The 25,130-nt window shown below is 33.2% G+C and overlaps 1 protein-coding gene, 1 long non-coding RNA gene and 1 pseudogene across 9 annotated transcripts in view; 1 reads left to right on the top strand and 2 right to left on the bottom strand.

Annotated features, from left to right (window-relative positions):
• Nucleotides 1–25,130, bottom strand: part of Calpb (calpain-B) — a 45,680-nt gene that overhangs the window by 12,805 nt on the left and 7,745 nt on the right. The gene's annotated exons all lie outside the window — the stretch shown is intronic.
• On the top strand, nucleotides 74–4,989 carry LOC138932842 (uncharacterized). Of its 7 annotated transcripts, none has more exons than XR_011446850.1 (6): nucleotides 74–471; nucleotides 827–1,088; nucleotides 1,331–1,380; nucleotides 2,544–2,710; nucleotides 2,871–2,984; nucleotides 3,306–4,989. It is a non-coding gene; the product is annotated as an uncharacterized lncRNA (long non-coding RNA). The 7 variants fall into 7 exon arrangements; XR_011446851.1 differs by lacking the exon at nucleotides 74–471 and having other exon boundaries at nucleotides 491–1,088; nucleotides 3,306–4,396; nucleotides 4,502–4,989; XR_011446847.1 differs by lacking the exon at nucleotides 74–471 and having other exon boundaries at nucleotides 491–1,088; nucleotides 3,306–4,396; nucleotides 4,463–4,989.
• LOC138932405 (cytochrome P450 9e2-like) lies at nucleotides 7,817–9,193 on the bottom strand (annotated as a pseudogene).

The raw sequence follows: 25,130 nt of genomic DNA, 5'->3' as shown, positions 1-25,130 counted from the left end.
ATACGGCCTTTAGAGAATAGGTCTACAGTGGAGGGGATAATGCACAAGCGCGAATCGCGTATATACATGTGAAACTAGCGCCAGATTATACGCGTCTTCGCAATTCATGATTCGTGAATGGTATAAAGAAATCTGAATGATCAAATTTGATGAATCTTCCATCTAGATTATTCATGAATTATAAACAAATCGCGAATACGCGCATTGTCTGATGCTAGTTTGATGCATCACATGTATGCGATTCACGCTGTGTGCGTTAACCTTTCCACTGCTGAGCCAGGACCTTATTTGGCAATCTGGCATCACTGCCGCAGATGTTCGTCGATATTGACAGGTCGACACTTGTCGAGGACGGGTCGACCGTCGAGTGCTTATGGCGCACTGCAAAATACAATGAGAAAAGAATAATAGGAGTGAACATTTGGTGTTAAGCAAGCGGACGGAAGTGGCTATATACAGGGTGTTCAACAAGTAAGTGACTAAACGAAAGGTGGAGGTAGATCGGGTCAAACTGAAAAGAAAAGTCTTGTACCATTTTTTTATATAACGCCTAATAAAGGAGTTATTATCCATCAGCGCCGACCTTTAGCCGGATGCACATTGGTGAGACGTTCGCCTGATAGTGTGCGTCGTCGTGGCGATAGAGAGCTCACGCACATTACCAAGCGCGCGGCTAAAGATGCTGATTGGACAGATTTAATCAATAACTCCTTTATTAAGCGTTATAAAAAAAAAATGGACTTTTCAACTCAGTTTAATCCAATCTACCTTCATCTTTTGTTTGGTCACTTACTTGTCGGACACCCTGTATAAATGGACGGTCAAGATGGCCGCTCATGGGCGAATTGCAGCATGACAGAGATACTGGAAGTATCTCAAAGGACTGACAATGCATCCTGATCTTACAATTAGCACTTATTAATAACATTTTTTTAGTCTAATACTGGCTTTCCTTCTCACTTATTTAAAATCAGTAATCGTGCGCAAAATAAATACAGACTGGAACAAGTAAGGTAACAAATGGCCCTGAAAAACATAAAAAAAGTGGACACTCAAGATGGCTGTGATCCTAGTGGAAAGAAAGTAAGGTATGCTCATACTAAAGACGCGTTTTCACATCGTTCTGCGCATTGTACCAGCTACCTCCATTTTTAAATTCCTGTGTTTATGTCGAAAGGCATCTAACCTTAATTTTGGTAGTCTGTACTGCAATATCGGATTAATTATACGAGTGTGTGATTTGGAATTGATATTAATATGCCTTCATATGCAGTAAATAGTTGCCAAAATTACACGGGAAAAAGGGATCTGAAAATCTTATGTTTTTTAGATTTTCTACAGATCCAATTAGAAGTGACCAGTGGAAACCCAGTCAGCCAGGTCTGTTCTAACAGATATTGCCAAGTGCTTGCTACAAATTATTGACAGCAAAAAGGCTACAAATTTGGTACAAGAGTTGTTATTACCGATTAAGCTGGCAGATTGCCGGCAAGAATCAAGCAAAGCTTGCTAACATAACTACACAGCAAATTGGCGGCAGAAACCGAGCAAAGCTTGCTGACATGACTGACATCAGATTGTCGGCAAAAACTGAGCAGGATCTAGAGTGCGCAATCTGATGACAAATTGGCAGCAAAAACCGAACAAAATCTACAGCTTATTACAAAGTATTATAAAATAGTTCAGTCGCTTATCGCTATGCGGCGCGTTATTCATTATCTATACCCGTATTCAAATTCTTGTCATGAGTGTATATAAAGCCTACTAAATGCTAATAATATTATCATATATATATTTCTATCAGTTCAATTTTTGACATAATTCTTATACAGGAAATTCAGATATTGAATTGATTTTTGGCAAATCGGACAGATAATTGTTCGATTTTTACTTATTCAAACATTTCTGTCCAAAAAGATCTTTAATTTTATAAATTAAGTTATTTGAATTTACTTATATGTTTTAACATATTAATATATGATTTTATATAATGTCTAATTATCTAATGGTCATTTTATGATCAAAACTTATCATCATTTTGTTACTTAGGATTAAGGCTTTAAATCTATTTAAATATATATTTTTATATGAATGGCCAAAAGCTGCAGAATTTGTTCGGTTTTTGCCGACAATCTGCTATCAGATTGTCTTGCGCAGATCTTGGTCGATTTTTGCCATCAATTTGACGTCAAATCATGTCAAGCTTTGCTCGGTTTTTGCCGTCAATTTGCTGTCAGGTTATGTCAACAAGCTTTGTCACCAAAACACAAGCTTAATGCGGACACAGATGGCACTGGATTTGTTACCAAGTTTTGAGCAAATTTGATGCCAATTTGGCAACAATTTGTAATCAAATTGCTTACTGGGAAGTTATTTGCAAAAATGAAAATATTAATGTAAAAAATGATATGTTAAATAAACGTTTATTTTACCTAGTTGCCTTTATAAATACTATTATATTTGTTAATAAAATAAATAATAATAACAAAAACAATAATAATAAATATTGTTTTTATAATAACAAATATTTTATATCTGTATAGCTCGTATCTGTTCGATCTATTTTGATGCAAATGTATATAAAGAAGCTTCATGGATGCGATCTGTTCTGGGAGTAGGACATACGCTCAAAAAAACCAGAAAATCTAGAATCAATTGTGAATAAATGTAATACTTCATTTATCGCATGTTCTTAAATGTACTAATCTTTGTACGTAAAATACATGTGATTATCCTACTATCTAACTATTCTTTTAAATTTTCAGTATTATAAATTATACATTTATATTTTAAATATTAAATTTTTCCTTTTATCTAATTACGATTATTTGTTCTATTAGTGAAATATTAATTATCTTTTATTAATTCAGTATCCAATGAAACTGTAATGGCTCAGTTAATTTGTACAGAAGGGCAATCGAATGTAAAACATCAAATTGTAGAATATTTTAATGACTCTTCATATTCTCAATCATTTGATACCGGTAAGAATTGTAACAAAAATAGATAAAATCGTTTTTGTTATATTACAATTTTAGTATCACTCATATATAGTAAATTTATAACTATCTGTAAATTTATAATTGTATTTTTATTATTAATATAATATTGTTTTTATTTTGATTTATATGAAATTTTAAATCCCAAAGAAAACACTAAAACAGAGCAGAAATGTAAAGAATGTGCCAAAGATTATTAGCCCGAAATAAATATTAAGAAAGGGAATTTTTTAAGCAACGAAAAAGCGTAAAAGTAAATTCAGACATAAGAGTACGAAAAATTTTAAGTTCAATATTTATTCCCAGACAAATTCAATTGTTGTTAAATCTGCATAAGAAGAAGATTCATTGGTCGTCAGAGGATATAGCTGCTGCAATATTCCTATGCACTGTAAGTCCTAAAGCTTACAGATATTTACAAAAAGCACGGAATGTGCCACATCCCGCATTGTCGACACTTCGTAGATGGGTTGCTACATTCAATGTTGACAATGGTATTTTGGAACATGTTTTCCTTATTATGAAACATAAAGGCCAAAACATGACTAACATGGACAAAATAACCACATTATGTTTTGATGAAATTCATCTATCCAACCAAGCGGCAATTGAATGGAGATAGGAAAGAGTCATAGGACCGCACGAAAAATGTCAAGTTGCTGTTGCCAAAGGTTTGTTCACCAAATGGAAGCAACCTGTTTATTATGAATGACCAAAACATAACCAAACATATATTAAGAACTATAATTGCTAAATTGCATGAGATTGGTTACACGGTTGTTGCAGTAACCTGTAATTTAGAGCCAACAAATCAAAAGTTACTCAATGAACTGGGCATTGATAGTGCGGAAGGTAAAACGTACTTTCTACACATCCATGCGATGAAGAAATAAAAATAAATGTATTTATCGATGTACCGCACCTAATAAAATTGTTACATAACAATTTATTTGACTCCGGATTTTACATAAATGGTCATTACATAAGTAAAACCTGCCTAGAAAGGCTAATTCAAATTGATGGCAATGATCTAAAAATTGTACATAAATTGTCGCGATTTCATCTAGACGTGAAAGGAACGCAGCGACAAAACGTCAAACTTGCCACACAGGTTTTTTCTAACACAAATGCTACCACTCTAAAATGGTGTGGCGAGAAAGGATTTATAGAGGATTGTTTGAAATGGTCTGAAACTGCAAAATTTATTAGACTATTTAATGACTGGTTTAATTTATTCAATTCTTTGAGTAAATGTGGCTCATATTTTGGAATGCATGCATATGGCATAAATGCTGAGAAACAAAACAAACTTTTGGCTAAAGTTTCCTTACTCGTTAAAGATATGCGAATTGGGAAAAGGAACAATTTACTTCCTTTTCAAAGAGGAATTTTGATAAGTAAGTTATTAAAAAATTTATATAATATGAAAATATAATGATATGAAAATGTTCGAATATACTCAGTATCCTGTGACATACATAATGACTACTCGGCTCAATCAGGATGTAGTGGAGAATTTATTTGCGTATATATACGAGCAATGGGAGCTTGTAATGATAGACCGACAGTACTCGATCTTAGATACAGATTCCGATGGTACATATTAGGAAAACATTCGACAGTTATGTTTTTATTGAAGGAAGTAACAAAATTTAACAAAATTAACAAAAGTAGCAAAATTTGGTAGGTAATGAAACTTGCCTTACTAGTATGTCTGATGAATTATCTAACAGCAATGAAGAGAATGCGGAAAATAATAATCAAGTGGATTATGAAATCATTAAAGAAATACAATTTTGCAACATTTCGGAGGAATTCACTGAAGAATATCAAACAGATAAGAATGTTGATTTGGAAGGATTTGAATACAATAATATTGGTAAGCTATTAAATTTGTAATCCTATTGACTGCAATTGTACTGAAATATATATTGTATTAATATTTACTATTTAATTGATAAATCATTAATGTGGTAATTGTAATGATTATGTAAGAATTACTTTTAAAGATAGAAATTAAAGATATAAATTTTTATTATAATATTAACAACGTATTAATCATTTCCATCATTATTAGTATTAATAACGTAATATATAAAAATTCATTGTTTAATTGTGATGTATTCATATGAGTACACTTAAACATATGAAATATTTTTTCCCTAGTAAATTATTATTGTTTATCACTATGTGACGAGTTTTTTAATTCATCAATTACTCAATTGTATAATGTGCAAATTCAACACTTTGCTGCATATGCTGTATTTGCGCATCATGCGATTGAACAATCGATGAATTAAAAAACGCCAATAATTATAATCGTCAATATTAATGTTTCTGACATAGGTAACGTAAGCTACTTTAATTATTCCCCCGATCCTGAAGAATTCTATCCTCCAGAGCAATTTGAAGATTTTATAAATGTATCCGATGTTATACAGAATAAAGTATAGTTAAAATATATTACCGGTTACGCAGCATCTAGGTTCCGAAATAAATACCATTTTTAGAAACTCCTACAAAACTACTAGCTAATTCAGATGAAGACTGGATTTATCATATTTCGAAAGGAGGAATGATTAGTCCGTCCATTAAATTGATTAAAACGGCAGAAATAATGAATTCAGAATTTGAAAATTTTCATGGTTCATTTATCAGTAAAAAATCCGAAATTTTTAAAATAATTGCTGAAAAAGTGAGAAAAAACAAACAGACTTTAGTGATACCTTTAGAGGTACTATTATGCCTCATATACAGGACGCGAATTTATATTCGTTTGCGAGAAATTAATAAAAAAATAAATACAGAAAATTATAAAAGAAAATCCCAGAAAAAAATAAAAAAATTGACAAACAAAAAGTATTAATATTTATATACGTTTTTCATTATTGTTTAAATTGTATTCATTCTTTATTGTTATTGACAATTATTCGTTATTGACAAATTATATTTAATGTTTTATTTACTGTTTCATTTATTTTATAATATATATCAGGGTTGGGAAAGTTACTTTATAAAAGTAACTCGTTACCGTTACCGTTATTTTTTCGAAAAAGTAACTCGTTACCGTTACTCGTTACCAATTTTAAAAAGTAACTCGTTACCGTTACAGCTATTAAAAAGTAACGAGTCGTTACAATTTCCGTTACTTTTTTACGATACAAACTAATAAATTATTTTGCATAAGAAAAACTTTTAAAAAATTGTAAGCAAGATTTCATTCAAGGTTTATTACAAAATAAATGATTAAATTTTATCGAAATTCTTTATTAATTTTTAATAAAATTTGTTGCTCCATAGTATCATCATTTAAATGCCCTCTTTGTGGTGTTAATACAGAGCCACCGATGCTAAACATTCTTTCTACAGATACACTGCTTGGTAGAGCTGTATTATATTTAATAAAAAGTTTTTTAAGTTTTGGATAGTCGTTTAACATTTCTATATTACAATTATTTGATTTTAAAAACGGTTGCAATTCTTCTTGTTCAGATTCATTTTGCACCGTTTTTTGCTCAAAAATGAAAAAATCATCGTGATCGTCAGATTTTCCAGCTTTTGGAGAATTTTCAGTTGATCGGATTCCCAATAAATCCTCCAAGTAATTTTCAGCACGTTTTCTTTTTTCTCCGGTTAACCAGTTTAACTTAAATTTTGGATGTAAACATGCTGCTATTATTAATTCTTTTGTTTCAAATATTGTAAGAAATCTAAAATCAAATATAGTAAATTAAGCGACATTGTTTGTTTTATTGAAATTAATACTTTTGAATCAATAGTTTAAAATAAAATAATATTTTTCAATTAAATCCTTATTTAAAATTAAATAACATATGTATTAATCAAATTAATAAGTTACCTTTTATTTAAACCTTGCTGAATAGCTTCAACTAATGAATGGCAATCTATAAGGTCAGATTTATTGAGATTTTCTAATTTTCGTTGCAAGGTACTTAGAACTGGTAGTAAATGAGAGCTCTGCTTTTCCGAAAAGATAAAGCTCTCATTGGATATCGCGTCTGCAAGAGCCATAAGTTGATCAATCACATTCAAGCATTTTTACAACATAATAAGAATGCTAATTGGTCGATTTGCTTATGGCTTTACGGTTAGGATAAAAATTTTATCACGCACAATAGCAAGAATAATATCTTAAATAAATCAAAAAATTTGAAAAAAGTAACGATAAAAGTAACTGTTAAATTCGTTACTCGTTACCGAAAAATGTAACGAAGTTACTTTTTCCATTACAAATAAAATTTGTAACGCCATTACCGTTACAGTTACGGAAAAAAAGTAACTGTAACGGTAACGGCGTTACAAGTAACGCGTTACTTCCCAACCCTGATATATATATATATATATATATATATATATATATATATATATATAATATCATGTGCACACACACACACATATATATAACATAATTGAAATAATTCAAAACTTTTGCTATGCACTACGCTTATCTCACAAAGAAAATAAATATATTGTATTCTAGAAGAAAACAAGCATGTATTTGATAAACATAAAAATCTAATATAAATGTATAAATAATGTAATACATGTTGTTTCAATTTTCATCTTTTTGCATAGAGTTTTCAGATTCAAGATTTCCATTTCTTGTCACTTTTGAGAGCTCATTATACGATACGCATTATTTCTTTACTCCATTTTTATATTTTTGTATTTAACTATTGCACTTCTGATTTAAATTTTTATTGATTTTTCAAAGGAATTTGATTAAAATCTTATTCAATTCTAGAATTCTTTTCTATGTGGATGTAGGATATGTATTATTGTTTCTACGCTGAACATTCAATCAGAATTCACCTTCCGGTTTCATTAACAGATCTTTTTTGCTAAATCCCAACGGTATTATAGTTTTCGCGCATGGTTTCAGTTCGAATCGCGCTAACAAATAAAACAACAAAAGCTTGATTTTCAGTATAGCGAACCTATTGCCTAGACACATTCTTCGTCCTAATCTAAAAGGCATGTAGCGAAACGAGTTGTGATACGTCTTATTGTTCAAAAATCTTTCTGGATAAATCTATCCGGATCTTCGTAGTACTTCTCATCTGAACTTCCGGATTAGCCACGATTTCATAAGCTGCGAAAGATAACGTAGTTGAACTGGTCTTAAAACCGCTAAGGAAAAAGAAGAATATTTGCGCGGTTATTTCGTCGATATTCAACTTTCTTCGATCCTCTTTGTCCCTGATGTTCATCATCAATTGTATCATATCCGTATGTACAACATGTTCGACATCACGTGCGGCGAGTGTAGCTCTTACAATGTTTTTGAAAAAGTTCGACATGCGTTTGTTTATTAACTTTAAATTGAGAATTCGCCAGAGTCTGGGAAAGGTTCGAAAAAAACAAACTTTGCAATGTTAGCCTCTGAGATGTCTTTGCCGTAAATATAAAACTTGTTTGTCGAATCCTTCATAGAATCGACTTTGATTCCGTAAACGCATATGGCAATGACGTCGTTCGTGTATTTCGAAGAGGTCTTTCATATCAACACCGTTATTATTCGTTGACAAAGTTGATAAAGATTTAGTAAAATTCACAGCACATTCTAACATCAATGTGAACATGGTCTTTATCTTACCGGACGCAAAGCAGGAACTCAACAGATTTTTCATGTTCTGCCACTTTTCTCCGTGAAGGGAAAATAGATTCTGCGTAACCAAAAATTCATTCGAATCGATAAAACTGGGACAATCGAGAAACGCCTCGAAATTTTTAACAAGAATGGCTTTAATAAGTTTCAAATCGCGAAGCAAAATGACCAGATTTGTTGTAGCGTAAAATCCATAATATTTTGCATCCGGATTGAAATTATATATCTTACGGATAAAATCAGCAAATGACATTCAACGAAATATGACCGGCACCATGGCGCCCAATATTAGAACAGGCGGTATGTAGATGACACCGCATCTTTGAAAGAAATTATAATTTCTGCAGAGATAATAGATAGCTCCAAGAGTTCCCACAATCGTCGTCGACAACAGTATCCACCAATATTCCATATTCACTCCAATATTATTTGAAGATTTCATCTTATTTGGAATTTATTCACGAACCAGTAAACGAATGTAAAACTTGATACGATTTAGTATCTGCGTAGTCTTCAACTCGAGATGCTATGAATTACTGCATCGACATCGATAATATTTCAGGAAGAAACGTGAGATCGGATATACATATGAATTAAATGCCATGTAATTTTGTGTCATTAAATTTTTTAGACACTATTAAAATTTAGTATTCACACAATAGAAGTGCATTGTTTATGAAACACTCTTTGGGCTCCAAATCATTTTTGACATCTAATAGACATCTAATAAACCTCTAAGTAAATGTTAACGCAATATGTATGTAACATTATAATAAAGACAGAAAAAATCTCATAAAACGTATTTGTGGTCATACATTAATATTCACTTCATATCGACAAAGTAAAATTTTTGTCAATATATCATATGAGTTTGCAGATTGATGATGTTTATGTCTATATCTGATGAGAGAAAAAGATAGTATATCGTATGTCTGTTCTGTTTTGCCACCTGCTGAGCGTATAGTTATATACTGGGTGGCCCATTTTAATACATCCAATCGAATATTTCAAAAACGAAGCCCGGAAGAGAAAAATGTTTCAGACAAAAGTTATTTGGTTTCGAGGGGGCCATAAGATGGTACCATTGGTTTGACCTTAAAGAGTCATTTGAAGGCCACGTGAAGGTCACCTCAATTTTTTTAAATGGTACTCCTTATTTTTTATTACATATTCTTGTAGCTGATCTCGAGAGCTTTCCAAAACCATATAATCAAATGTTTTTTCATTGAGTACTTTTCGAGTTATAAAGCTCCAAAGTTGCAATTTGAAAAAATTCAAAAAATCTCGTAAAATATTCACTTTTCGATAGTCTTACCTTACATGATCCAGCCAGTCAAGACGAGATCCGAGCATGATCCAGCCAGTCAAAGCAAGGTCCGTGTATGATCCAGCCAGTCAAGGCAAGATCTAGGCATGATGCAGCTAGTGAAGGTAAGATCCGAGTATGTTCCAGCCAGTGAAGGCAAGATTTGGACATGATCCAACCAGTGAAGGTAAGATCCGAGTATGTTCCAGCCAGTGAAGGCAAGATTTGGACATGATCCAACCAGTGAAGGTAAGATCCGAGTATGTTCCAGCTAGTCAAGGCATGATCTCTATGGAAGGAACTGTTCAAAATTATCTCCATTGGCTTGAATACATAATTCCAACCTATTTTCGAAGTGCCTGACGATTTTGAGTAAGACAGCTCGCGGTATATTTGTGCAAGCTACTCTTATCCTCTCTATCATGTCTTCTCTAGTTGTAGGCGCATGCTCATAAACCACATTTTTAATATACCCCCATAAATAAAAATCAAGTGAAGTCAGATCAGGTGATCGTGGAGACCATGCGATGGCTCCTCGTCGCCCAATCCATCTGCCATTGAATTTTTTCAAATTGCAACTTTGGAGCTTTATAACTCGAAAAGTACTCAATGAAAAAACATTTGATTATAATGTTTTAGAAAGCTCTCGAGGTCAGCTACAGGAATATGTAATAAAAAATAGGGGGTGCTATTTAAAAAAATTTTGGTGACTTTCACGTGACCTTTAAATGACTCTTCAAGGTCAAATTAATGATACCATCTTATGGCCCCCTCGAAACCAAACAACTTTTGTCAGAAACATTTTTCTCTTCCGGGCTTGGTTTTTGAGATATTCGACTGGATGGATTAAAATGGGCTACCCAGTATAATAATCGGTATTAATTAATCCTTAATGAACATTATACTTTTACGGAAAAATCGCTAGTGATTGACTACCGCGGGTTTATAATTCATTCGCTTACCGCTATGCGGCATACTATTTATTCTATAAACTCGTATTCAAGTTTTTGTCATAAAATGTATTGTATATAAAGCCTGCAAAAAGCGACTAATAGCATTGATGCCAAAATTGAGACGCGAGAAACACGACTCCGTAATGGAGGGGACATACACACAAGCGTGAACCGTGTACTTGTAATGCGCAGAGCGCACACAAAATGCAATAAAAAAAAATTCAAAAAGGAAAACTAATTTCATTTTTATTATATCTTCTATATTGTTTATTATGTATCCTCTATTGTTTATTATATGTTTATTGTTTCTTATATGTGTTTATGTGTCTTATATTTGTTTATTTATATTTATATGTTTGTATTTATTATTTTCTAAAAATATATTTACCATAATTATAATTACATACAAAAGGTTTTTCATTAAAATCTTTTCTTGCTCGAATCTTCGTTTTGATATCCATTTAAATTATACAAGATGGCGGAATCTTGTCACGCTCTCTTATTGGTCAGTAGAAAGGCCAGCGCAGTAGCACACTTTGTCACTTACACACCATAGTTATAATGACATACTACCACTGAACTATATACCACACTAGAACGTGCACGGCTCTGCTGATTGGCGGCCAGAAATGTGGGACAGCGAGAGTTGTCGCTCCTCAGACCTGTTCTTGTCTATCTAACTATGTCGACCACGTGACTAGATGTATTATCCTAATGGTTCTAAAACCATTATATGCATATAGTTTGATGTGCAGTTTATTAAGATAGACTTTACCATTCTTCATATTTATTTTAACTCTCTGCTTCTTAACGTTTTCAACCATCTATTACAGTAATAAATATTCGCGTGGTATTGAAAATTGCGTGTGATTTGATATGTTTACATGGAAGGATGATGTTTTCAGTCATGGTAGTTCACAATAAAAAGAGACAGCTCTGAAGAGCTGCAGCTATCCTTTAGTGGCCGCGGTACTAGTGGTGGGGGATTGCCATACGCGTCCAGTATGGTATATAGTTCAGTGCATACTACTGCGATTAGTTTACCGATATGCTTACTCTTATTATTCTTTACTCTTAGCTCTTAGCCCATAACCCTGCAATCCGGCAACCCCGCAACCCGCAACGTGCATATATTCACCGACACCGACGCACTTTTCGACGAATTGTCGCTATATCGCAGTGACAAGTATCGCGAAATTACAAGATAAATTACGCTTTGGACGCATATGACACTGACACATCGACATTATATTTATAAATATCCCAAATAAGGTTAGGTCCTATCCAGATAAATTATTCGCATAGATGTATAATGTATATTCATGTATAGAGTGTCTTAAAGCACTCCAGACAACACTCGTGGGCTAGTAGAGTACAGTAAATTGAATAGAAAAATCCTTTACCGTTTTGCAATTTTCGCAATAACTATTGAAATATTAATTAAGAAGATTTAACAAATGAGTGCGAGTTTTGCATGGCTACACCATAGGACGTTCTAGGCGTGCTAGCGGCGAGTTTTGCATGGCAATGAAAAGTTTGATTTCGAGCGTACCCTGACTCTCGTCGCGAGGCCAAACTTTTCGTTGCTGTGCGATATTGCGAAGCTTGTACGCCTAGAACATACGTCCCACGGTCTAGCCGTGCGAGATGCGTTAATCGTCATTCGTCAATCCTTTTTAATTAATATTTCAATAATTATTGCAAAAATTGCAAAATGATAAAGGACTTTTTTGTTCAGTTTACTGTACTCTACTAGTTCACGAGCGTTGTCTAAGATGCTTTGGGATACCTTGTATATGCATGAAGAAGAAATTAACCAATCAAATGTCTAATATATAGGATGTCATATCGCTACTTTCTGTATGCGTGAAACTGGCGTATTATTTTGCGGAAAATCATAAATAATTAAGAGTTTTTATTTTTTATTTTCAATAGTTCTAGAGTTCTTGACAGTTTAAATAAATAGTCCTGCCTATTAAACCAACGAAAATGCTTTAGGACAAACTGAGACACCAACTTCACGCAGCGTTACATTTTATCTTACGACATTCTTCCTTATTAGTAATTGTCAGAATTGAAAAGATTTATCTTTCTACATGAGTTCTAAGAAGAGTTCTGCCTTTTAAAAGCAAAAAAATATTAATTAAGATGAAATAAAAACAAATAAATCCCTATATCTATAGATATAGAAATGAGACGCCGGTCGATTTTCAATAGTTCTGCTTATTCTAAAACAATTCTCATATAGTTGTTACGTCCTGGCGACTCCACGATTCCTTCCTTCCGCAACGTTGCGGCAACGATAATCGATCGGTGATCAAACTGAGTCGTTCGGTAAATAGAGCATCTTGAGCCACGCATTTCTTTAAACATTTAGTCACTTGTCAATATCTATATCTATGAGTAACCGTGAGAAAGACGCGAGAAACCGGTGACGAAACTGCGCCGGTCGCCTAAAAGTAATAAAAAATCAGTAGATACCCTCGCAATAGAATTTTCCAGCGAAAGAATAAATTGATATCGAAAAGATGATAAAATTCCTTCTAAGAAAATATCTGACAAACACAACTAAATCAATAATGACGAAACTTCTGTGACGAAATATTCAGTAAACACAGCTGTGCTAATATTGATAAAAATAATCATAAGGAAGTAAGATTTTTTCTAATCAAATCACGTGCGCAAGGGAAATCTAATGCTCAAGAGATTTGAACTGATATCGAGATCACCAATCGACGATCATCACGGGTAAAAATTCGAAAAGTAGGAGAAACACCCCGCCTAATAAAGACATTAGCACAATTTTTAATTCCTTAAGATGAAGAATCCTCACTTCTACGCAACTCCAATTCGTTGAAGTTTTTGGAAGATTCCCGCTCTTGGAATTAGAATACACTCCGAAAAGAGAATTATAAAAAGGGAACTCGAAGAGACATTTAGACACACTTTTTTCTGTTTTCAACTTCACGCAGTCTTACTCTGTGCTTCGCGAGTTAGGCACTTGTGCCATCATTGTCCTCACTTGGAATCATCTCTAGGTCAACCACGAATCGAACATCGGGCTGTCGACATGAAACGCAAAGCAAAACACCGTACAAACTCGCAATCCCTCCATCTCTGAATTACTATTTAAAAAAGTAAGTTTAATTGAATAATATTTCTTTTCCTCCTTTTTGTCTTGTTTCTTATTTAAATCAAAACTTTCCGAAGAATGTCTTATTCTTTTAAATCATTAACCCGTGCCGGTGACAAATCTTAGAAAGTTTTAACTCCTGATCTTAATCTAACACGTATGCGAGCGACCAATTTTATATTTCCGACCGTTATTAACATATACGCTAATTTACTTATACATATTGATTTTGATCTTATTTTTTTATCCTTAAATCAAATATATTTTTATATTGTATTAACCAGTCAGAACCTAAATGTTGATAGAATCTTTCACTCGTCATTCTGATTGATGCCCTCCGTATTAATATAACATCCGCGAATTAAACACACACACACACATGGACACACTCACACACTAAGAACACAACCAGTATTATATATTTATTTTTTTTATATAATCATGTATACCTATCATTAATCTTAAAATGAATAAATTTAAACTTAAGTAACCCTTTTATTAATCCCCCACTCGTTCCTAGATAAAGATCGCACTTGGTCCCATCCCACGTAAAAGAGATTAAATTCTCTTACCAAAAAGGGACTGCCGAGCGAATTTCCGAAAACAGTGTAATAGCGACTCAGTCGTTTACCCTGCTTTACGCACCTGTCAGTTCGTTCGACCTGATTCCAAACGCCACGAGACGTTTAAACTTCGGGATAATAAAAGATAGTTGTTACGCCCTTCCGTCGACTCATCCTTCCCCGAGTCTGGACGTAACATAGTTCTAGGCTAGGTATATTACCCTTCCAGAGAATTTTGATGATAAAAACAATTAAAAATTTTTTTAAACAATTATATTACCTCGAAAACGTATATTTTTGAGTATAAAGATGAAACGCTGGTTGTATTTCGATAGTTTTATCGATTCTAAGTGACATTTCGTATCAGTCTATAATCACTTTTAATTTCTAGAGAGAGTCCTATGAATAAAAATTATTAGAATATTTACTAAATAAATTACATCGTCTGAGACTCCGAACATATAAGTATCGGGGTGAGTACATTGGTTGTTTCTCTCCAATTTTATTGATTCTAAAAATGTTGTATTACTGTAAAAACGTATTGTTTTAAAAATTTTTATTTCGTTCTTAGCATAACTCAGAACCACGGCGTGAACGTGACGAGATTATGATTCTTCCTTTTTGTTTTTCTTGTTTTCTTTGGCTTTTTTATTTTTTATTTATTTTTGTATATTTTGTTTGTTAATGTTTGTAATTTTTTTTTGTAATGTTTATTTAACAAAATTTTTAAATATTAGATAGGTGCTACGTCCATCATGCGAAGAAAGCGATATAGTCCTTGAAACTAAAAATATAATTAAAAAAAAACAATACAGAAAGAAAATGAAGAGAGGGTTACACAAAGCAAAGGATTGCAACTATTTATCCTCACCTTTCATAAGAAAGAAAATATTGAAAAGATATTCACCATTAAATCAATAATAGGAATAAGCGTAAAAATCGAACTATTAAGGAGAAATACAAATCTGATTCCTCAGTTGAAGCGTTGCCAATCATTCAGGCACACACAGGAGTACTGCCAAAGAGAATTCGCCTACGTGAAATGTGCAGGCAAGCACTCCACAAAAGACTGCACTCTTAGGAGAGATCAAAAACCCAAATGCATAAACTGCAGAGGTGATCATCCAGTAAACTACAGAGGATGCCCAGTCGCAAAAGAACAACAGGCAAGAAGAAATAAACTAATTAATGCAAGACGTCAGAAACAAAATAAACCTCCCGTGGAAGGAAAATCAAACATAAATATGGAAAAATCCGATGTAGAGAATAAACAAGAACAAAACAATAGGCCCTATGCACAAATGCAAGAAAAAAAGAAGACAATTCAAATAACGATGCTTTAACGCTTATACTATTACGGCTGGATGAGCAAGATAAATCTATCAGAACATTAATTGAAAAAATTAGTGTACTAGAGAGCAACATCAAGAAACCCACAGTGCTTAAGAAACAGAAATAATGAAACATATTTTACGCATTACCACCTGGAACGCAAACCTTTTGCAACATGTTCCAGAACTCGAAATATTTGTAAGGCTCCTGAATAGTCGCCGTGAAACTCCGAATTGATGGTGGCGACATTTGTATAAGAACCCTGTCCAACGACTTATCATATAAATGAACTGGGATTTATTTGTAACTTTCGGCTGGATTTTTTAGCTCACGCCTACTGCTCACTGCTGGGAGTGGTGCACTTGGACACAGTATAATTGGACACGGTGCAAATGGACACGTTACAAATGGACACGAGATTTTGCACACGGTTCAATTGGACACAGTGCATTTGGACACAGTAATTTTGGATACAGTAGCTTTTGGACACATAAGAAAATACGCACCGTTTACTTGGACACCGCTCAATTGGACACTGTTCATTTGGACACCGTTCGTTTGGACACAGAAAGATGCGCACCGTTCATTTGGACACCGTTCGTTTGGACACCGTTATTTGCCCACCGTTCGTTTGGACACCGTTCATTTGCCCACCGTTCGTTTGGACACCAAAATTTGATTTAAGTTATACGACGTAATCCACACCAAATTTTTGTTTTAAATAAGAAATAGGTTTGGGTTAGGTTATATCTTCCGGAAGTGGAGCACTGTATCCATGCATGACATCCAAATATGCGAAAGGCTAAACAAAGTGGTAAAAGCAATGTAAAATTAATGACATCAGTATCAGAGATATATAAGTATGAATATATTTTATTTTGACAAATATTATAACCTTCAAATGTATCTCCTTTTCACGATTTCATATTTTACATAGATTTACCAGTATAAAGTGTTATAAGAATACTGATTATATTTTCCCAAAATAATTTTTATTTCTCTCCATCTGTTACATATTCAAACAAACAGTGCGCATGTTTCTGTGTACAAATGAACGGTGTCCAAACGAACGGTGTCCAAATGAACGGTGCGCATCTTTCTGTGTCCAAACGAACGGTGTCCAAATGAACAGTGTCCAATTGAGCGGTGTCCAAGTAAACGGTGCGTATTTTCTTATGTGTCCAAAAGCTACTGTATCCAAAATTACTGTGTCCAAATGCACTGTGTCCAATTGAACCGTGTGCACAATCTCGTGTCCATTTGTAACGTGTCCATTTGCACCGTGTCCAATTGTACTGTGTCCAAGTGAAGGCCACTCCTCAATGCTTCCCTCTTTCCCCTCGCTTCTTAGCAACGCATCAACGCATCGTAAATCGTAACTAAGGAGCGCATCACTTAGTCTCAGGAACGTGCGTATTACAAATGATAACCATAAAACATAAATATTTTAAATTGTTATAAAACATACATATACGTAATTAATAATAGAATAATAATTATTTTTGTTATTAATACAAAATAAAATATTAAATAGAAAATTTTAATAAGAACCTTTACTACTAGAGTATTGTGCTATTATATTAATGATGCGCACGTTCCTGCGACTAACAGGGGAGGACGCGACTTTGGGCTCACCGAATTGAAAAAGGCTTTCATAATGTAGTACTCTATTAGAAGAATATTTGAGCAAAGGGATAGAGCGTTAGCCATTTCCAAGAAAATGATTTAAACAATATGGCTTTCCTTATATCTGACTCCGTTATATCAATTAGTGAAAAGATGATATAGTTCGGGCATTAAGCGCGTGGCTATCACGCATCTAACCCGGTTTCAATTCTTGTCCCTGCCACTCTTTTTTCATACAATCTAGTAACGAATATTTATTCATGTAAAATAAAATTAATTTAGATAACAATTTTTTTTAATTTGCATTTTCGGAAGGCAACTTTCTTTTAATTTCTTTTAATTATTTTATGCATTTTACTCGATATAAAATGAAGCAAATAAAACGCCACTATTTGAACATAGTTATAATTTAATACAAAATTACAAACAAATGTGTCAAAACTTTTATTCATCCTTGTTATCACTATCATCAACACTTTCTACAGATCGGTTACAACTATTTGAAATTTGGAAGATACTTGTCATAATTACTTGTTGTAATTTTGTATTAAATTATGTTCAAATAGTAGCGTTTTATTTGTTTCATTTTATATCGGATAGAATGTATAAAATAATAAGATTGTAAGTTGAATTAAAATTATGCCCAGTTTCGTGAGTAAATTAAAAGAAAATTGTTTTTTAAAAGTGCAAATGTAAAAAAAATTGTTGGTTAAATTAACTTTATTTTACATGAATAAATATTTGTTGCTAGATTGTATAAAAAAATGAGGAAAAAAGTGTCAGGAACAAAAATTGAACCCGGATCTGATGCGTGATAGTCACCCGCTTTAATGTCCGAGCTACATCGCCTTCTCGATAATCGATCTAATGGAGCTGTGTAAGATCCTGAGGCAAGGCCTACCATCTAGGGGCCATACGAGTTAGGGGTATAGTGATAACTCTAATTTCCTTTATTATCGATAAGGCGAAATCCCCTAAGAGGGGAATATAGAAAGGAGAAATATAAGAGAGCGAGCGAAGAGAAGAAGGGCAGAATATAGTGGAAAGACAGTAAGAAGACAGTGAGAATTGTGAAGGCGAGCGTGCTAGAGAAAACAGGAACAAAGGCGACTAATCTTTAGTTCTTGGCTTATAGGCCATTCTTTCTTTGTTACGGTAGATATTAACAGTTGAGATTTAAAGCGAGCGTACTGAGATCGTAGTCAGAAACGAATAAGCGGAAAGGGCTCCGACCTGATATCGGAGCGCCGGCCACGTGGCCATTTATACGAATCCTTTTGATTCTCAAATATAACGGTCAATTAGTATTTATTTGACTCTTTCGGTTATTTAGCCCTCCTTAAAAAATTCCTAAATCAGGACCTTACAGCTGTATATAAGAAAAGCCATATTATTTAAATCAAGTTTCTTTGGAAATGGCTGAGCATTGCGCCCTTCCTTTGCTCAAGTATTCTTTTAATAAAGTACTACGCTATATAAAAGATATACACTATATATATGTATGTTACATGTTAGCTACAAGTTACCAACATGTTACCTATATGTCAGAATTTTTATACAGCGCTTCACGTTGCAAATCGATGAACTATGAAGCGTGAAAAGTGACTTTTTGATAGCCCGAATTATTCTTGCGTGTCATTTCGTAATTATTCGCTTTATGCTAATGCTGTGATGTGTAACGTATTTATGAAACTTATAAAATTGTCCGAAAACTAAAAGCTTAGCAAGAAAAGTATTATGTAAAAAGAACATTTTCCACTTCTTTTGACAGCTGTCAAACTACATGTTTTCCCGTATGACTAGGTTTACTTTTAAACTCATTTTACGGTTATTTATTAATTGTCAAAGGAAAAGCTTAGTTTTCGGACAATTTTACAAGTATACTAAAGCGATCTGTATATAGTCTGGTTTCTTTAAAATATCTTTTTATTTAAAAATGGCACGCAAGAATTCTCAGCGTGTCATTTCTCGGTTCTAACGTCATCATTCCAATATGGCCGCGGCGACTATTCAAGAGCCTTAAATCATGAGAAACTAGATATCTGTCTTGTTTCGGAAATACCTTTTACGAAGCAATCATATACCATATTAAAATTCGTGACTTCTCTTGCTATCACTTTACACATTCCGGCTCTCTCCGGCCGGAAAAGCAAAGAGAGGATTGGCAGTATTAATAAGAAATAATATCCTACATCATGAGGAGCCCAAAATTGAAGGTACAATGTTTCAGGTAACAACAATTGGTATCCAGGTAAAAAATAAAGAATTTAAAATCTCGGCAATCTATTGTTCTCCAAAATATACGCCAACAAAAGAAGATTACACTAACCTGTTCAAAACCTTGGGAAGCAACTTTATCATCGGGGGTGACTTCAATGCGAAGCACACTCATTGGGGATCGAGACTGGTAACACCAAAAGGAAGGGAATTGCTCTAGGCAGGACAAAAATGTAAATGCGTATTCCTTTCCTCCGGGCAGCCTACTTATTGGCCAACTGACTCAAAAAAGTACCTGACTTGATTAACTTCTTTGCTGCCAAGTTGTAACATCCAAATTCATCCAAACAGAAAGTAATAAGAATTTATCATCTGATCACACTCTAACGCTAAGTCAAACAGTGATACAAAAAAAAGAACTACCAAGACTTACCAACAAAAGAACTAATCGGGACAAATTTCGAGGAAAACTTCTAAAATATATTAACTTAAAAGCTCCACTTGAGACAAAGAAACAAATCGACAAGGAAGTTGAACAATACATTACAGATATACAGCAGGCAGCGGAAGAAAGCACATCACCAGAAAAGGAAATAGCTAAATAAGCGTAATGCGAAATAAGCTATCCAGTAGAAACAAAAGAACTAATGCTAGCCAAGAAAAGAGCACGTAGAAAATGGCAACAATCCAGATACCCTGATAACAAGTCAAAACTCAACTAATTGAATAATCAATTAAAGAAAGAAATCTATGGGAAATTAAAAATGAATCAATAAATAGATTCCTCAACAATCTAACAGCTGATAAATCTACTGAGTATTTTGGAAAGCAGGAAAAAGAATAAAAAGACTAATAATACAAAATCTACTACTGAAAATGGAGAATGATAAATGGGCCAAAGAATTCAAACAAAAAGCTAAACTTTGCGAATCATTTGGGAAATGTTTTCAAGCCTTTCCCGCAAGCGGTAATTACTGAGAATATTATCTTTACTAAAAGAAATGACGAAGAAGAAGTTCCGCTTGTTATCCTAAAAGAACTTAGGAGCATAATCAAACATAATCTTAATGTGAAGAAAGTATCGGGGTACGATCTTATAAATGGCAGGATTATGAAAAAACTTCCAGATCTAACATTACTCAAGCTACAATATATAATAAATGCTTTAAACTGAAATATGTACCTAAACATTGGAAGATTATTGAAGTAATTATCATCCCAAAACCAGGAAAGCCACCCACAGAAATAGCATCTTATAGGCCGATATCATTGTTACCAATCATGTCAAAAGTATTTGAGAGGTTGTTTTTAAAAAGACTCATGCCAATTATTCAAGACGGGGAACTAATTCCAACACATCAATTTGGTCCCAGAAATAAGCATTCAATAGAGCAAGTGCATCGCATTACCAATATAATAGAAAAAACTCTTAAAGAAAAAGAAATATGTACAGCAGTCTTTCTCGATGTTGCACAAGCATTTGATAAAGTATGGCAAAAAGATTTAGAATACAAATTATGTAGAGATTTACCAACAAAGTATTTTAGATTAATCAAATCATACATAACAGAAAGGAACTTCCGAGTCCGTCACGGTAAAGAGTTTTCCGAATTAAAGGAAATATCGGCGAGTGTACTACAGAGAAGTGTCCTTGGTCCTGTTCTATATTTGCTGTACACCAGAGATATACCACGGGACGGAGATACGACAATGGCCACATTCGCGGATGACACTGCAATACTTGCAGTTGATGTAAATATTGACAATGCTACAAAAAAGCTACAAAATGCAATGAACAAAGTGAGTTGGACTAAACATTGGCGTATCAACCTTAATGAGACAAAATCCACCCACATAAATTTTACACTCAGAAAAATCTATATGCTTTGGATTCTTGTGTATATCCTACTTATATACAGAATGTCCCATTTTAATCTCTTCAGGCAAATATCTCAAAAACCAAGCCCGGAAGAGAAAAATGTTTCAGACAAAAGTTGTTTGGTTTCGAGGGGGCCATAAGATGGTACCATTGGTTTGACCTTGGAAAATCATTTGAAGGTCATGTGAAGGTCAACTTTAAAATTTTAAATGGAAATCCCCATTTTTTATTTAGTATTCTTGTAGCTGACATCGAGATCTTTCCAAAACACTATAATAAAGTATTTTTTCATTAAGTACTTTTTAAGTTATTTTATATTTTAATCTGACATATTTTGATATAAAAAATAAAATATTTCGTAAAATATTCAGTTTTCGATCATTTTACTGTAATACTTCTATGTACTACTTCTATCTACTTCTACGTACAGAATAATAAGACAAATTAATTAGTGCCAAAAAAAATAAATACTTGTTTAAAAAAATACATTGTAAATAATTTTCTTAAAAACAATTTTTTTTTATACTAATTGATTTGTCTCATTATTCTGTACATAGCCGTTCCTTCGACAACCTAACTCCTGAACCCTATCAGTCTCAAGAGTAAAGTACCTTTCGCCACGAGCAAAACCAATTGCTACTTGTACACTTGACGCAGCATAATTTGTACCGTCAAAATGTAAAGTTTTCAGTTTTTGAAAGATACTTTACTTTTGAGACTGATAGGGATCAGGGTAGTTTCGGCGGGAGTACAAAATCTGAAACTTTATATTTTGATGGTACATATTATGCCGCATCGAGTGTACATAGTGATTAATTCTGCTGATAGGAAAGAATACTTTGCTCTTAAACTTAATAAGGCCGACTTCAATTGGGGATTTAAGCAGAAAAGATAAATATATTAAGTTTAATTGGGTAGTACAAATTAGTATAAATTCAGCCCTTTCTATTTTTGGTCTTATTTTTATCTTTTCGTTTTGTTTTAATTTGATCCTGTTAGTTTAATTTAAAGATAGCAGCGCTACGGCTTTTTTGGAAATGGCACAAGATACAAATTTGTTATTAGTAGTACAAATTAATACAAAATGGGTACTAAATAATCTAATAGATCCAGTTTGATTTTGCTGATTTGGTCCTGCTAGTTTAATAGAGGTAATGAATACACAGTACAGACTACAATAATTTCCCAGGTAGTACATGTCCCTAAAAGACGTCTAAAAGATGACTTAAAGATATCTCATTATCCTTTAGACATTAAGATGACTTTTGACCTTTTCGTGCTCTCTGGGTTAATATTAATAATTATCACGGATGTGTGTTTTATTGGTTATAACCAAGTATGATAAATATATATGAAAAAAAAACAATATAATTGTTTGGTTATGATAGTATGATTTATAATTATACGGTTCTATGTGGATTACACACATAATTTCATTTGTATATACATATATAGGTACACGCCCAGTAAGCAATTTGATAACAAATTGTTGCCAAATTGGCATCAAATTCGCTCAAAACTTGGTAACAAATCCAGTGCCACCTGTGTCCGCATTAAGCTTGTGTTTTGGTGACAAAGCTTGTTGACATAACCTGACAGCAAATTGACGGCAAAAACCGAGCAAAGCTTGACATGATTTGACGTCAAATTGATGGCAAAAATCGAGCAAGATCTGCGCAAGACAATCTGATAGCAGATTGTCAGCAAAAACCGAACAAATTCTGCAGCTTTTGGCCATTCATATAAAAGTATATATTTAAATAGATTTAAAGCCTTAACCCTAAGTAACAAAATGATGATAAGTTTTGGTCATAAAATGACCATTAGATAATTAGACATTATATAAAATCATATATTAATATGTTAAAACATATAGGTAAATTCAAATAACTTAATTTATAAAATTAAAGATCTTTTTGGACAGAAATTGTTTGAATAAGTGAAAATCAAACAATTATCTGTTCGATTTGCAAAAAATCAATTCAATATCTGAATTTCCTGTATAAGAATTGTGTCAAAAATTGAACTGATAGAAATATATATATTATAATATGATTAGCATTTTGTAGGCTTTATATACATTCATGACAAGAATTTGAATACGGGTATAGATAATGAATAACGCGCCGCATAGCGATAAGCGACTGAACTATTTTATAACACTTTGTAATAAGCTGCAGATTTTGTTCGGTTTTTGCTGCCAATTTGCCACCAGATTGCGTACTCTAGATCCTGCTCAGTTTTTGCCGACAATCTGATGTCAGTCATATCAGCAAGCTTTGCTCAGTTTCTGCCTCCAATTTGTTGTGTAGTTATGTTAGCAAGCTTTGCTTGATTCTTGCCGGCAATCTGCCAGCTTAATCGGTAATAACAACTCTTGTACCAAATTTGTAGCCTTTTTGCTGACAATAATTTGTAGCAAGCACTTGGCAATATCTGTTAGAACAGACCTGACTGACTGGGCAGATATACACACATACATATCTACGCATCTGATAATTATTAGTTAAATTATTGTCTGTAAAGTCATTGCAAAATGAATGCATAGGCGGGGGAGGGGCGGAGCCCTTCCCTCTGCACCCCCATTCTGAAAAATTCTAACCTAACCCAAACCAATTGCTATCCTTTAGATAAAAATTAAATTGGATTTGTCAGAACAGTTAGACGCACTTGTTGGTAAACTCTAACAGTTCATAGATAAAGTAGGTCGCACTTGAAAGAATCTGCCTTATCTTAGTTTAAGTTGGTTACCAAGAGCGCCGTCCACAGAGACTGCGCATCTCAGTCTTTTTAGTCTAAGAAGAACTTCTGTAGAGTGAAGACAAGAAAGCGAGAAGAAGCAATCTTAAATAAAGCAATAATTTTCTGTTACAAATTTTGACTACCAATCTTTCTCCTGTTACTAACACTGTCGCAACAGGATTTGATCAGTTTTTTGAGGGGAATAGAGATGCAAGGGGAGGGACGGCAATCTTCTTCACTTATGTATTTAATTAACAATACACGATAAATCTTCGATTTATGTACTATCATATCAAAATAATTTTAATTTTTGCGCTGCAACCCTTAAAGAATTTCCCTCTTAAAGAAAAGGGCAAAATTCCTATATAACTTGTTTAAAATTGCAAAAATAGGGAAATTAACCATATACGATAAATACGATTTATGTATCCAATTTTTTATATTATATATATAATTACATATCAAAAATAAATATACAAACTTTAAAGTATCTGTAATCTTTCAAATTTTTTTCAGTTTTTTTATATCTTTATCATCTCCTCTCTAAAAATTGTTTTTTATTTCACACACGCTTAATAAATAAATCAATTTATTTATACGTATATATAACATAATTGTAATGTAAAAGTCATTGTCATATAACACATAATTCAAAAACTTATCATGCTTGATTAATTTGTCTAGTTTTATAATTTTAAGAAATTGTCCGAATAAATTAAAATCGGCTATTATCTGTTCAATTTTCCAAAAA

Source organism: Polyergus mexicanus, unplaced genomic scaffold, assembly GCF_030449975.1.
Source record: "Polyergus mexicanus isolate NDT 795.1 unplaced genomic scaffold, iyPolMexi1.0 SCAF_4, whole genome shotgun sequence".
Taxonomy (NCBI): domain Eukaryota; kingdom Metazoa; phylum Arthropoda; class Insecta; order Hymenoptera; family Formicidae; genus Polyergus; species Polyergus mexicanus.
The sequence above is the reverse complement of the archived record's forward strand: the minus strand, read 5'-3'. Positions and strand labels throughout refer to the sequence as shown.